General features: G+C 44.8%; 1 protein-coding gene across 5 annotated transcripts in view; it reads left to right on the top strand.

Moving 5' to 3' along the window:
- The first annotated feature begins 6,175 nt into the window (after positions 1–6,175).
- KLHL13 (kelch like family member 13) overlaps positions 6,176–12,985 on the top strand; it is a 200,252-nt gene continuing 193,442 nt past the window's right edge. For 4 of the 5 annotated variants that reach the window (XM_027054377.2, XM_053201591.1, XM_027054374.2 and 1 more), the window contains exon 1: positions 6,176–6,483. The gene's annotated coding sequence lies outside the window, so the exon portion shown is untranslated. Of the gene's footprint in view, positions 6,484–6,542; positions 6,565–12,985 lie in introns of those variants that run through there. The other variant, XM_053201590.1, reaches the window with a different exon arrangement.

The following is a 12,985-nucleotide window of genomic DNA, read 5'->3' as shown; positions in this document are numbered from 1 at the left end:
CTACCATGCAGCCAGGAAAGCATAAAGTGCCGAAATAATAAGAGAGAATAATGAAGTAGATTCCTGGATAACATACAGAGACAGAAGATGGAGATCGTCCTGCCAACTTTTCAGTCTCTGATTCTAATCCATTCCTGGATCTTGACTGTATCCCTGTTTTTATATTCTTATTCTCAGAAAGAGAATAAAATAGAGACAGTGCAGTTTGTCCAGGCATGTGACTGATTTTGTAACAGCTTTATTGAGATACAAGTGACATACAGTGAACTGCGTGCATTTAAAGTGTACAGTTGATAAATATTGACGTTTGTCTACACGGGTGAAACCATTACTGCAATGGTGATAATGAACATATGAGTCACCGTTAAAAGTTTCCTTGTACTTCTTTGTCATTCTTACTTCCCCTCACTCCCTATTCTCAGCCCCAGGCAATCACTGATCTGCTTTGGGTCACTATAAATTCATTTTGATTTTCTAGAATTTTATATAAATGGAATCACGTACCTCTTTTTGTGTGGCATCTTTCACTTAGGATTATTATTTTGAGATTCACCCAGGTTGTTATATATATCATGTTGTAGCATGTCGGTGGAGAGACAGGTAATAGTTATACACTACTTCTTGTAGAAGCCTGCTTGTTTTCTCCCCTTGAAGATTTTACGAATGTAACATGTCTAAAAAAGGAACTTTTTCTTTTTTTAAGTTTATTTATTTATTTTGAGAGAGAGCATGGGGAAGGGACAGAGAGAGAGAGGGAGAGAGGAAATTCCAAGCAGGCTCCACATGGTCAGTGCAGAGCCCAACGCAGGGCTCAATCTCACGACCAGGAGATCATGACCTGAGCCCAAATCAAGAGTGGATGCTTAACCGACTGAGCCACCCAGGTGCCCCTAAAAAGGAACTTTTTATGCAACACCCTTCCCCCCAAACCTTGCTCCGATCTTCCCCAACTTATTAAATGACATCGTCTTTCATCTAGTTCAATGGGTCTTCCTAGCTGCTGGGTCATCCTCTTTAGTAGACCTTTAATCCATGTGCTTTTTGTCTGTCTCTATTGCCACCACCCTATCCTAAGCTGCGTCATTGCTCGTCTGCCTACTTCAGCCTTCTCGCCCGTCTCTCTGCTTGGCTTTTGCCCACGGCCAACTCAGAGAAGCCATGGTGATTCTAAAACATACATTGCCTCTTATCGCTCTCATGCTTAAAGCCCGTCAATGGTATTATTTGCACTTGAAGTCAATTCCAAACTCTTCACTGTGGCCTGCAAGGCCCTACAGGATCTAGCCTTTGCCAGCATCTCCGACTTCACCACGTTCTCCTCCGCTCCCTCGGTACTCACTGGCCTTCTTTCATTTGGCAAATGCACCAAGCTCTTTCCCACTGCAGGCATGTACCCATGATTGTCTTTTGGTATGAATGGAAGGAGGAAGGAGAGAGGGATTGCAGCCAGAGGGTGACGAATGGGCAAGTTAAAAGGGAGACTCGTGTATTGTTTGAAGACAGAGTAAGAAGTCAGTTGAGACATAGAAACTGAGGACCCTTTGTGCATGTGGGGGTCTCCGTAGGTGCAGTTCTCTGTAGAGTTGGCTGGAGCATCTAGGTTAAGAGAGGAACTCATCCGATAGCTTTATTTGTAGAATCCTATGCTTACAGAGTCCCCAGTAAAGTTTTGATTCCTAACCCTCCAAATTTGAGCTCCTGTAAGTATTAAATGCATAGGACCTGTGCTGAGAAGTCAGCTCTGCAAAGTTTTGACAGAAGAGGGCAGGCTTAGAATCTTCTCAAAGGCCCCCACACAGAGTTAGAGTAGCTTATGGCTAGGGTCACCTTCGATGTTAGAAAACCTGTACAGATACTTTAGATCCTTTCCTCCCTCTGACTCTTCCAGCTCGAGCTTGGCCTCTCCTTGAAGCCCAGTTAAGAGCTCACTTATTCTAGAGTTCATTATCTGACTAAGGGGGTGGGAGCATGTTGGTTTCTCTTCACTCACCAAGTGTGTATTTCCTTCTTTGTGTGTTCAAACACATAACCCTACCTCCATCACACTATATAATATATATACATATATGTATATTACGATGAAACATATATATTATATATAACATATTATATATAAAAAATATATAATATATATTATATATATAACATATTATATATAAAAAATATATAATATATTATACATAATATGTTATATATAATATATACACTATATATAATATTAATATTTATAAATGTATTTATGTATATATTTATATAATAATATTTATATATCATAAATATATATGATAAATATATATAAATATAAATATAAATAAATAAATATATAAATATAAATATATAAGTATATATTTATATAATATATTAATATATAAATATAATATATAAATATTATATATGTGTATATATAATATACATACGTGTATACACACACACACACACACACGTTTAACTGACTGAGCCACCCAGGCACCCCTCCGTCTGTCCTTTAATCAAAGTTAACATAATTGTAATTCTTGGGTTTAACCTCTGTTAGGCACACAGCAGGTTCACAAATGTGTCTTGAGGGACTAGGCACCAGCCATGGCTTTGTGCTCTTTGGGGTGTGTGTGTGTGTGTGTGTGTGTGTGTGTGTGTACGTGTGTGTCCACATCTGCCTGTGTGGCCTCTGTCTTGGTGAATTTTTGCAAGTATATAATTAAACTGCTGCCATCAAAACTTTGGAGGGTGTGGTAGGCAGAATTCTAAGATGACCTCCAAGATTCTAGGTGTGTGGTGTAGATGCCCCATATATTCCCCTCCCCTTCAGGGTAGTATGCTGTGAGATCACTCTGACGATTAGGTTACATTGTATGACAGAGGTGAAGAGATTTTGAAGATGGAATTAACGTCCCTTCTGGACGTGAGAGCTCTCCTGCGGACTTTGACAAAGCAACTGCCTATGTTAGAAACTGCCTATGGAGAGGGGCAGTCTCCGGAGCCTGTAAGTGCTGAGAGTCTCAATCCTACAACCATGAGGAACTGAATTCAGACAACAGTGTGAGTGAGCTTGGAAGTAGGACTCTGAACTCCATGTGTGAATGCAGGCAGGCTGACACCTTGCTTGTAAAGCCTTGTGAGACCCTGAGCAGTGCACCCAGCTCGGCCCTGCCTGGACCCCTGACCCATGGAAGCGGCAACAACTGTGTGTGCTTTTAGGCTGGCCACCAGGTTTGTGGCAGTTAACAACGACTCGTACAGGGGATACTCCAGCCAGCATTTAAAATGTTTGCCCTGATATTAGTTGGGTAGAGCTGCACCACAGACTGCATGGCTTAAACAACAATAAGCAAGAGAAATTTCTCTTCTCGCAGTTTTCATAGAGGCTACATGTTGAAGATCAAAGTTCGGTCTCTTCGGTGGCCTCTTTCCTTGGCTTGTTAACGTCTCACTGTATCCTCACATGGTCCTTCCTCTGTGTGCGCGTGTGTATGTGTCCTGATCTCCTCTTCATGAGGACAACAGTCACGTTGGATTAAGGCCCACCCTAAACACTCCATTTCCATTTAATTACCTCTTTAAAGAATTCATCTCCAAATAAAACTGCATTCTGAAGTATTGGGGGTTACGATCAAACATATGAATTTGAAGAGGGAGACACAATTCAGCCCATAACAGCCATTAGCCTTTTCTGTATTCTTTTCACCACTGTTTTCTTTTGATTGTTTTCTTATTTCCCGAATCCCTGTCGTATCTCCCCATTCTTCAGATTTTTTACCATACAGTTGCATTTCATAATGCTTTTCTTAGTTCTTGACATTTTTGGGTACAGGTTAACATGTTAAATCCTTCATAATTACATCTCTAGCTTGTAGTGACTAGTCTGATATTTTACATTGACATTCGCCACACACACACACACATATACACATACACACATATATTTTTTTGCATGTTTACAAGGTACTTTCACATGCCTTATTTTATCTGAAATCCAGAAAAATGCAGTCAGCAAGTCTGGTCAATATCTTTATTATCCCCACCCTAAATTCAGGAAAACACAGGGCACCTGGGTGGCTCATTTGGTTAAGCGTCCAACTTCGGTTCAGGTCATGATCTCGTGATTCACTGGTTCATGGATTTGAGCCCCGTGTCAGGCTCTGTGCTGACAGCTCAGAGCCTGGAGCCTGTTTCGGATTCTGTGTCTCCTTCTCTCTCTGCCCCTCACCCTGTTGTGCTCTGTCTCTTTCTGTCTCAAAAATCAGTAAGCATTAATTTTTTTTCTTTTTTTGTAAATTCAGGAAAACAGACTCAGAGAGTTGATGGGGCTAACAATGTCACATAGCACATTAGTGTCTTATAACCACAAGTTAGAGTGCTCTGTCCAGTGGATTAGTTACTCAGAATATCCTAACCCAAACAGCAAATATATCCTACAGAGTAAATGTAATTATAATATCTTATTCCTATCCAATGGTTCAAATTCAGATTCTATAATTAATTCTATCCTTGGTATGCATCACGAAGGGTTTTCTCATCCTGTGAATAAGGGCCGTGGAGGCCACACCTGATGATCCATTTTCCTGTCTTTTCTGTTTGAGAACTTACTGTTAACCCCACTTGGAGCTTTTTTTATGGCGGGGATAACGCAATGACTTGGATGTGTAGTTTTTAGCTATTTTTAACCTACGTGCCAGGTTTTTAATATATGCCAAAATGGATTGCTTTAAACATATCTCCACAGTGAGATTGTAACCTTCTCTAACAGGTGCTTTCCACATAATAGGCGTTTTGTGTGTAATATACATATACGATAATTAATGAATAAGCATGGTGGAGAAGCCGATGAATGCCTTCCGGTTAACAAATATGAATTGCGTGGAAAATACTGACGGATAAAAGATAGCAGTGCAAATTCCATGTGCATTTGGAGTCTCTTCACCAGTTTGATAAAGCCTTACGATGTGGTCATATCTTTAGTTCTAGAAAGTTTTCCAGCAGCTGATTATTTTCGAAGTTACCTACAATCCGCTGCTTGAATTTCAGTGTATGGAATTTGAAACACCAAGTCAGCAATGTTGAGATCTCAGATACCTGCTCCGTTTACCGGTAGGCAAAGTGAGAAATATTAGGAAATATAAAGAGCTAGTCCTCACAATGCCCCCGTCACTTCCTTAAGAAAACAAAACAAAACAAAACAGTGAGTAAACTGGCTGTTAACAGCAAGCTCCCATTATTTTTCGGAGGAGGAGCCTGGAATTACAAGGAGACAAGGCAAAGGGAGAGGCGTAAGAAGGTGGCCTCAGGCTGTAACCTTCTGGAAGGCAAGCAATGAATAGACCTGCAAGGGGAAAAACAGGCTTGACTGGGGTTTTTGTTGGGAGCCTGGTGGCGGAGGGCTTGGGCGCTGGCATCACACTGCTCGGGATCCCGGGTCCTGCTCTGTCCCTTGCTCATTGCGTAACCTTCGCAACTCGTTTGACCTTTACGCCTCAGTTTTCTCACTTGCAAAATGGAGATAACGATCATGTGCACCTCGCGGAGCAGCGGTGAGAGTTAAGCGAATTGGTGATAGTTCAGCGCGTGGTTCGTAGTAAACGCTCAGCAAAATGTTAAACTGCCGTATTTGTTGTTATTCTTCCTGTTTCTTCATAGTCTGTACTCCCGTGCGGGGGGTGGGGGGGGTGGGGAGGCGAGGGAGCGCTCATCGCACCAGGCTTGTTTGGAGGTGCGCGCCCCGCCGAGGTGCAGGCGGCACCGCTGCCAGGGCACACCCCGGCTCCCGGGCCCTCGGTGACTGTGACGGGCCGAGACTACGGCTGGCCTCCTGCTCGAGTGGCCAACCCGGGGCGCGCGCGCTGCCGGCCCCGGGTACTTGACAGTTTTCACCTCTCCTGCCTCCCGGGCACTAGAGGCCATGTGTGCTCAAACTCGGGCGTCCCGGTTTCGGAAGCGCGAGGGCCACTTGGCGGTCCCCGCCCCCACCCCCGCCCCGGCCCGGGCCCACCCTCGCCGCGCGCTGGCGGTGGGGGAGGAGTTCTGCTCGGACCCTACACACGGTCCTAGCCCCAGCTCCCCCCCGCCTCCCGCGCAGGCGCCGCCGGGGCCACCCCCGCCGCCATGTTTCCCCCGCCCGCGCGCTCCCTCCCCCCGCCCCCCTCCCCTCCTTAACCGGGCTCCCGCCCCCTCTCTCTCCCCCCCCCCCCCCCACCCCCCGGTGAGGTCAGGCGGAGGCTCTGCCGCTGCGGCCGCAGCAGCTCAGCTCCCATTCCGGGGAAGCCTGGAACGGGGACTTTCGAAAATAAGTGGAGCGGCGTTCGGGTTAGGGTCCGCGCTCTCCGCCTGCGCGACGGCGAAGTGACCGGGGCGAGCAGGGGGTGCGGAGGTGCGGGGGCTGGTGTCTCGCAGCCGGACGGAGCCCCGGCTGCGCCGCGCGACTCGCTCTCTGGCCCTCCGAGCGCAGCAGCGGGCTGACGGGCGGCGGGACGCGGGGACGCGGCAAACAAGGTGAGGCAGGGTCCTGAAGTCGCAGGGGCTCCATCAGCCACCTCCTCGCCTCCGGGACCCGGCGCGGCGAGGCGGTGCGGGGTAAGGAGTTGCGATCTGCACCAGGGGCGCAGGGACAGGGGACCAGCTGGGCTCTTTGCACGCCCCCCACCCCCCTTCTTTCTCTCTCGCGTGCGGGTGCGCGCTCATTCCTGCACCTTCTCATCCCTACCTCCCGGACTCGCTGGCTCCGCCAGACGCCTGGCTTCTTTCAGGACTCCCCCCCCCCCCCGAACCCAGTTTTCCTTTGCTTCTTTGTTATCCCTCCAAGATCTTCTCGTTCGGGCTTCCCTGTCGCTGCCCTGACGGTCTGGGGTCCCTCTGCTCGCCTCGGCCCCACTGTCTCTTGCCCTCTAACAGTTTCTGGTTTCTGCCTCGCAACCCATCCCTCCCTCAGAATCTTCTAACTTGGGAGGCTTCGCTGCTGGCTCCCGAGTCAGGAGCACACTCGGCTTCCTCGAAGCTTTTAACTCCGCTCCGAACGTCTTCATCTCTGGATGTCTTGGCTTTGGTTTAATCACAGTTGACTAATGGTTTTCTTGGAAGGTTACGGTCTAGCCTACGGCTAACCGAAATTGATGGGAATGATCCTCTAGTATATTAGCTAAGGAACTCAAAAGTTTCTTTCTAGGTTTCAATAACTTACTCCAAGAACCACAGCCACTTGAAATGTATGTTATGTATGTCCGTGTGTATGTTTGTGTGCGATCCTAGCACATGGCCCTAAATCTGATTCTTCCCCCACTGCTGAGCAGGCCTGAGAAAGAGGAGAGAGAGAGTGGGTGGGACGTTTGATGCCTGCTTCCATTTCTCCATCTGCAAACTGGGATGTTCATCTTTTATTGTACTCAGGGAGGATTCTGGTGGTTTGGGATAGTCCCTCAAGTTAGTGTAGGCTGTTTACTAAGCACATTGGATGGGAACTGAGGGAATCTGGGGTTTAAAACGGCCTCTGTTGGGAGGGGCACCTGCTTTTAATTTTTTTTTTTTAAAGAAGTCAGAGTTTCTTACTGCACATCTCTTATTTGTATAAGCCATCAAGAAGCAGCGTTTACAAACCAGGTGGTTAAAAAAGAGACTCCTTTTCTGTGGGCTGGAGATTAGTTCACTTAAGTTGGTTTCACACAGTACCACGTATTTTCTCAGCGATGTCGCCTTCCCCCCATGCAGTTGCCCCAGCAGCTCCCATACTGAGGCTCATTTACTCACTTGCAGGCTGGAATTAGTGTGCGAAGAAAATTGAATGGAGAAGCTGAGAGTGGAGGCAGATACAGTGAATTAGCACATGCTGACGTTTGCGGCTGTGTTTTGGAAATGGGCTATATCTAGTGCTCACATTTGAGAACAGAAAAGTGAAATAATCAGCCTAGCAGTTATGACATCATTTTACGTTTACAAAGGTTACCTCCTTCGATTGCAAGTTGTTATAAATGCCCTTATACTTAGAATCTAGAATTGTTTGCTGGATGTGTGATCAGGTAGGGCCCTCGACATAACATAACATGCATTAACGGGTGAGGATCTCAGAAGAAACAGAGTTCCTAAAGAAGGTAAGGGCTACATTTCACTGCCCTGGGAGCACTCGTTTTGCCAGTGAGGCCATGAATGTAGTTTCTGCTGCAACATCAAATGATGTATTTAGAAAATAGATAAATAAGAGCCTCAGTTTCCCCCCACTTTTCAACGTTTTTTATTTATTTTTGGGACAGAGACACAGCATGAACGGGGGAGGGGCAGAGAGAGAGGGAGACACAGAATCGGAAACAGGCTCCAGGCTCCGAGCCATCAGCCCAGAGCCCGACGCGGGGCTCGAACTCCCGGACCGCAAGATCGTGACCTGGCTGAAGTCGGACGCTTAACCGACTGCGCCACCCAGGCGCCCCTCCCCCCACTTTTAAAATCTGCACATTTAGAAGCACACTTTGAAAAGCGTGGTGTGACTATACAGAGTTTGAACTTGATGTTCTGACAAAAGCAGTTTCTAGAAGAATAGTAAAGGCCATTGATTATCAGTTTAGCTAGATGGATTGCAGATGATTTGTAGTTTCTCTCATTTGGTAAGTTCCTGACTTTTATTTAAGAAAATGGGATGTGGTAGGGAAAGAGGATTTATATTAATTGGGCCAATCGCCTAAATCTCTACTTTTCTTGGCAACCCATTCTGGAAAGACATACTAACTTGCAAACTGTTTCAAGGAAAATAGTTTGTATCATTATGTTATTTTTTTTCCTTTTGTGATTATTAATACTAAATCTAAGCTAAGATTGCCACCCACATGAACTACTTATGTTTGCCAGAAGAAAAAGAAAGTTGGATAGGAGTTCGTCTTAAACATTTTGCTGTGAAGCTTTTCACTATGTATTTGATAAACCCACCCGGCATATGCAGAGGTTCTCAGACTGGATGTTCCTGATGTTACTAAACATAACTGTAGTTTGCTGTGGAATTGCCGCCTTTTTCATTTTCTTTACATTTTACATTACTTCTCCTCATGTAATTTGACTTGCAGTAGTGAAATGAGACTAACCAGTTTTCAAATTGTTTGATTTTGATGTTTAATAAACTACTGTAACCTCGTCAAAGTATTTTTTCTTAAATCCGTTGCTTGAAACGGATCTATTTTTGCTGCTGTGAGATAACTCAACAATTTGCCAGGCATCATCAGATTTCAGAAAATGTAGAAAGATTATGGAAAAATGAACAGCCCTAAAGAAAACATCTCAAAATGGGGGGGGGGGGGGAGGCTTTTTTTCCAAGTTACTGGCATTCATATCAATCAGATTTTAAATATATTGTTCATTCATTTAGTAATTTATTTTACAGTATTTGTTGAACACCTTCCATATGCCGAGACCCTCTACTGGGCATGAGGCCCTGTGTTACTATTATTTTTTAAATGTGTATTTATTTTTGAGAGAGAGACAGAGACAGAGATAGAGCAGAAGCAGGGAGAGGGGCAGAGAGACAAGGAGACACAGAATCTGAAGCAAGCTCCAGGCTCTGAGCTGTCAGCACAGAGCCCGACGTCGGGCTCGAACCCATGGACCGTGAGATCATGACCTGAGCTGAATGAAGTCAGATACTTAACCGATTGAGCCACCCAGGTGCCCCGAGGGTCTGTATTATTACAAGGCATGATCCTTGCCCTTGTGCAGTCTCCCAGAAGCTGTAGTCCACCCAAGGATATAGACAATAAACGCGTAAACAAATGAAGAAGATCCTTACAGATTGTAGGAAGAACAATGAAGGAAATAAGTAACAAAATGTGACATGGAGAATTGGGAAGGGCTTATTTGGCAAGCGTGGTCAGGACAGGTCTCTTAGCAGCAAAGGTGACCTTTGAACAGAGACCTCAGAGAAGAGGGAGTAAACCTACCTTGTGAAGAGCAGAGACCAGAGTAAGCCAAGGCCTTGAGGCAGGAAAATAGACTTCAGGGTGTTTGAGGAGCAGAAAGCAAGTCAGGATGGCTGGACCCCATGAGATGGGGTGGGAGGAGTTGTTAAAGGTGTTCCAGAGGCTAAAGGGAGTCAGGTCATAATACCAGGCCTGGAAATTCTGAGATAGAATTTGGGTTTGATGCTCAGAAGAAGGGGAAGCCATTGAAGAGTGTTTATTAACTGCTTTTCTGTGGGAGGTCATTGACTGGGAAAAAAAGTACTCAGTGGGAATAAATAAAAATGTGTTTTGCAGAGGCTGTCTAGCTACTCAGGTGTTGCCATTAAGACCTGAGAATGAAAAGCTTTGTTTGATATGTATGCTGCATAAATACAACATACATATAAATTCAGTTCTTCCACTCTGTTTAGATAAGAGGATAGGGGACCGGGAGGTGAATGTGTTGAAAAGCAGTTTACTTTCCACTGTCATATTGTCACCTGTGCCCGGAGGTAAGCTATCACCCGCTTTATTAAAAATCAGATCATTGTTCAACCCGAGCATTTGTTTTCCAAAGAACGAGCTTTTGTTTTCTCATAGAAATATGTTTCCTTTGGAAGGTTGGAAGTTTCATTTGAACAGGAAAGAACACTTAGGTTTTAGAAATGGCATTTGAGATTTTTAGAGGAGTTTGCCATTTTCCTTTACTTGTTGCCTTCTCCAGAGTTTTCTTTCTTTTTTTTTTTAAGATTTTTAAAAAAGTTTTTATTTATTTATTTAAGTAATCTCTACACCCAACATGGGGCTCCAATTCACAACCCCGATATCAAGAGTCGCCTACTCTTCTGACTGAGCCAGCCAGGTGCCCCTCTCCAGAGTTTTTAAATCACCATTCTTTAAGAGATTAGGGTTATTCTATTCATGCTTAAATTCATTCAGATTTATGGGGTGCCTGGGTGGCTCAGTTGGTTAGGTGTCCAACTCTTCATTTCAGCTCAGGTCAGGATCTCACTGTCGTGAGATCAAGCCCCCACGTCGGGTTCCACGCTGAGCATGGATTAAGATTCTCTCCTTTTCTCTCTGCTCCGCCCCTGCTCTGTGCATTTGCATCCTTTCTCTCTCTCTCTCTCTCTCTCTCAAAAAAAAAAAAAATTAATTTAGATTTGGTATTTGTTTTGTGCCCTGAGCTCTTGCTCAAAAGCAACCCACCCAGCTTTGAGGTCTGGTCAGCCCCAAATCAGAATTCAGATGGTCATCGACATTCCATAGGGGTAGATCTTAATACTATGGGGCAGTAACCTGCAAAATAATCTTCAACAACTCCTGCAGAGTCTACTTCCTATTCCTTAGCTTCGCACTCAAGGATTCTGGACGGTCGGACCCAGGCCTGCTGCCCTACGTGTCCTTATTATTTTCGTACACAAATCCTCTGTGGGTTTCAAGTGATTTTTCTCCACTTTGGAACTTTTCTGCTTAGCTTTACTCTTGGCATAGAGTAGGTACACAGTGACCGCTTGTTGGATGGATGCCATGCCACCGTCTATTGGAGAAACCGTCTTCTTTCTTCCCTGTCATTGCAAATCCCCACACGCATCAAGAAACAGTTCAAATCCCGTGTCCTATTTTACACCAAACCCACTGACCCGATCTCCAACTCTGGACGTGAATGGTAATCACACACTTGCCTTGTGTGACATAATTGTGTTTATTGGATGCCTGGCTGTCTCCCCACCAGTCTCCGACTTCATGAAGGTGAGCTAGACCTGGCCTGCTTTGCTCATCATTGTATCCTGAACACCTGGCATATGGTACACCCTCTAGAAATAGTCGTGGAATAGCAAATCGATGGCGCTTGGTGATGTGTCTCCGGTTAGTGTTTTGGATACTTAAATCGTTTAATACCGTTTTACTTTTCCCACGTCTGTCAAGCATCCTCAAGCAGTTTCTGAGAGGTCCCGGAGTACAGTTGTTGCGAGCACAAGCCCTGGGGCAGGACTGTCTTATGTTCCAGTTTGGGCTGGGAGACTTCACTAGCTGTGGGGCACTGGCCGGGTCGGTTACTCTTGTATTTCTCATCTGTAAGATAAGGGTAACAAAACGTACCTCTCAGGGTGCTTGCAAGGATTAAATAACTTATACCCAAGTCTACAACTTGTTGCTTGCAACAGTTACATTTCAAAAACTCTGAAAACTGACAAAAAGTTTGGTTTGGTGAGTGCCACGCTCACTCAGGTGGTGGCAAAGTCTGACTTGGACTGATACAAGGGTGTTTATAGTCTTTGTTCTACTTAACGTTAATCTTTATTTGGCTTTGCTGCAGAATTAGCCGTGTGTTTACGGGGTAGTGCCTCAGACCCTACTGGGGTATTACATCGTATGGTATGTGCAGGTTACTGCCGCTCCAGAAGCCTGCGTATTTCTGAATTTGTAAACACATCTGGCACCAAGGGTTTCAGATAAGGGATTGTATACCTTAGAGTAAAGTGCTTAAATCAGCTCGTTGCACATAAGAAGTTGTTGCTGTTGGTGGTGGAGATTAGAGAGGTAAATATACAATTGTCTCCTTCCCAATACCTTTCTCATACCGGATAGCATGTAAATACATGCTGATTTATTCAGGCAACAGCTATGAGTAGAGGGCTGGCTGTACAATCCTCATTTTATCATAGGAAAACAGATATGGGTCATGTGATTGAAATGAGCCAAGAACCGGGTCTTTCAATACTCTCTCATCTAGTACCATTAGGAGTATTTATTTTTTTGTTTTTCTTTTGTTATTTAAACCAAAGCATGCTTCTTTAGGGTGAGTCTCTTTGCGGGGGTGGGGGGGGGGGAAGGATTGAGTTAAGAACTTATTTAACATGATTCGACACTCCTAACGTTGCAGTTGCTAAATATTTATTGAACTCCTCATGTGTATGGAAATCAGTATTAAAAGCAGGAGAAAGGTACAAAACAAATGAGGCATGGTTCTTGGCTTTTAGTAGTTCCCGCACCATGCGTGGTTACATGGAAACAGAGTTGTGCCTTACAATTCTTTCTTTTTCTCTGTAAGTTTGAAACCATTAATACTGAAGATGTACAAA

Source organism: Acinonyx jubatus, chromosome X, assembly GCF_027475565.1.
Source record: "Acinonyx jubatus isolate Ajub_Pintada_27869175 chromosome X, VMU_Ajub_asm_v1.0, whole genome shotgun sequence".
Taxonomy (NCBI): Eukaryota; Metazoa; Chordata; class Mammalia; order Carnivora; family Felidae; genus Acinonyx; species Acinonyx jubatus.
This window is presented reverse-complemented; position numbering and strand designations above follow the sequence as displayed.